Below are 2,635 nucleotides of genomic sequence, written 5' to 3'. Positions count from 1 at the left end.
CATATACATACATATAAATATATATATATGTACATACTCATATTATCATCATCATCACCATTTAACATCCGCCTTCCATGCTAGCATGGGTGGAACCACTATATATATATATATATATATATATATATCTACACACACACACACATGTATATAATATATATAGATATATAAACACACGTATATGTGTACATATACAAAGGAGCATATATATATATATATATATATATATATATAGATTCAAGGCTTGAATATGGTACTTATGCGAAGGCACCCGAATATCACATCCCAAAAGGGATGTATATATATATATATATATATGTATACATATACAAACATACATCCACATGCGTGTGTGTGTGTGTGTGTATTTATTATATAATTTAATATAATACGTCAACTAATTGAATAAAGACTTTTGAGATGCACACATAAACACACACACACACACACAAACATATGACAGATAATATCTAATTCACAAAATACATCAGCAGCATAGATTCAAGCAAGAAATCTCCATGTATGGGTAATAAACTGGGTTTAGGGTTACATAACTTAATTTAATATCTAAAACTGTCTAAATAAAATGAGCTTCAAGGTAAAGCACACACACACACACACACACATATCTATGAAGGAGTAAACTCCCTTCAGTTATTGACACTAACGAATAAAGCCAACACACTTAATTCCATGTGTGTGCACACATACACAAACCACACACACACACACACACACATACAGAATGTACACATACATATATTTGTGTTAGTGCGTGTATACATATATTTACGTAATATATGTGTGTGTATTTGTGCGTGTATATATATATATATATATATATATATATATATATAAAAACACACATATTACATATAGTATATTATATATTTATATGTATATATATATGTAATGAATATGTGTATATACGTGTGCACATATATACATATATGCATTTTACATATATAATATAATATATATATTATTTAATATAATATATAACATAACTAAATAAACATTTGAGGTATACCCATAAATTTAGTCTCATAACAGCCAATCCACGTTATTAAACAGTTTCATGTCAAAGAACCATCCAAGTGTGCAAAGATAAATTAGCATTCATCAGACATATCTGAATGGAAGAGCATAGCTTAGATTCTTCTTTTTACTGGAGGTCTTATATTATATATATGTGTGTGTGTGTGTTGTAGGAAGGACATCCAACCATAGTAAACCATGCCAAAGCAAACAAAAGAGTTCTCACAGTCTTCTGGATTATTAGCTCCTATGAAACCATTCAACATTAGACAGCATAGAAAGTAGATGTTTAATGATAAGACATTTGCGTCTGTGTTTCCCTTGGATAACATCAGTGGCATGGAGAAGGGAGGCTGGTATGCATGGGCAATGGCTGGTCTTCCATAAACAACCTTGCCTGGACTTGTGCCTCGGAGGGGAACTTTCTAGGTGCAACCCCATGGTCAGCCATGATCAAAGTAAGTCCTTACACTTTACCCTATGTGTGTATGTATAAAGGTGGACATATATCTTTATATATTCTTTTAATCATTTATTTGTTTTAGTCATTTGACTGAATGAATGAAACAAACAAACATATACACACACACACACATATATATAGATATACATATACGACGGGCTTCTTTCAGTTTCCGTCTACCAAATCCACTCACAAGGCTTTGGTCGGCCCAAGGCTATAGTAGAAGACACTTGTCCAAGGTGCCACGCAGTGGGACTGAACCCGGGACCATGTGGTTCGTAAGCAAGCTACTTACCACACAGCCACTCCCTACACAACAATGTTTATATATATATATCTATATATATACATGCATATAGGTGTGTGTATGTGTGTGCAGAGATACATGCACAGTGTGCATACACGTCAGTACCATCATCAGGTGTATATACATCTATCGCACAGTCAAAACACACACTTGTTACATACATACACACACACATGCATACACACCTACATACATATATACACACATGTACATACATGCAACTTCACACACACACGTTCATATACACACTTGACATTCATACACACAGACTCCAACACACACACACACACACACACCCTATGCCTTACCTTTTATTTATTTATTTATTTTTTTTTAATATTTCAGTTTCCTGTATAAAAAAAGAAATGTTTAAAACAAAACTCACTCTAACCTATTTCCTGTTAATTCTGTTTTGAAAATGCTGATGATGATGATGATGATGGCGGTGGTGGAGATGGATATCGTAATAATAATGATAATGATGATGATGATGATGGTGGTGGTGGTGGTGGTGGGAGGAGGAAACAGTCATGATCATCATTTATTATTATTATTATTATTATTATTATTATTATTATTACGATAATTTATTGATTTTGATAATGTTTCTCATTTACTTGAAATTGTTCGCTACTTTGTCTTTTGATGTGTGTGTGTGTGTACATGCAGACACATGTTTCTACAAACAACCACACACATGTATGCATATGTATGAATATGCACACATACACACACACCCCTAAATATATACGGAGGTGTATATATACAGATATATATATATATATATATATATATATATATATGAATAAATAAAAATATATATTATA

The 2,635-nt window shown here is 32.1% G+C and overlaps 1 protein-coding gene across 1 annotated transcript in view; it reads right to left on the bottom strand.

Annotated features, from left to right (window-relative positions):
* Nucleotides 1-2,635, bottom strand: part of LOC106880252 (cytoplasmic dynein 2 light intermediate chain 1) — a 35,307-nt gene that overhangs the window by 21,961 nt on the left and 10,711 nt on the right. The window lies entirely within an intron of this gene.

The sequence above is a fragment of the Octopus bimaculoides genome, chromosome 25 (genome assembly GCF_001194135.2).
Source record: "Octopus bimaculoides isolate UCB-OBI-ISO-001 chromosome 25, ASM119413v2, whole genome shotgun sequence".
In the NCBI taxonomy this organism is placed as follows: Eukaryota; Metazoa; Mollusca; class Cephalopoda; order Octopoda; family Octopodidae; genus Octopus; species Octopus bimaculoides.
The sequence above is the reverse complement of the archived record's forward strand: the minus strand, read 5'-3'. Positions and strand labels throughout refer to the sequence as shown.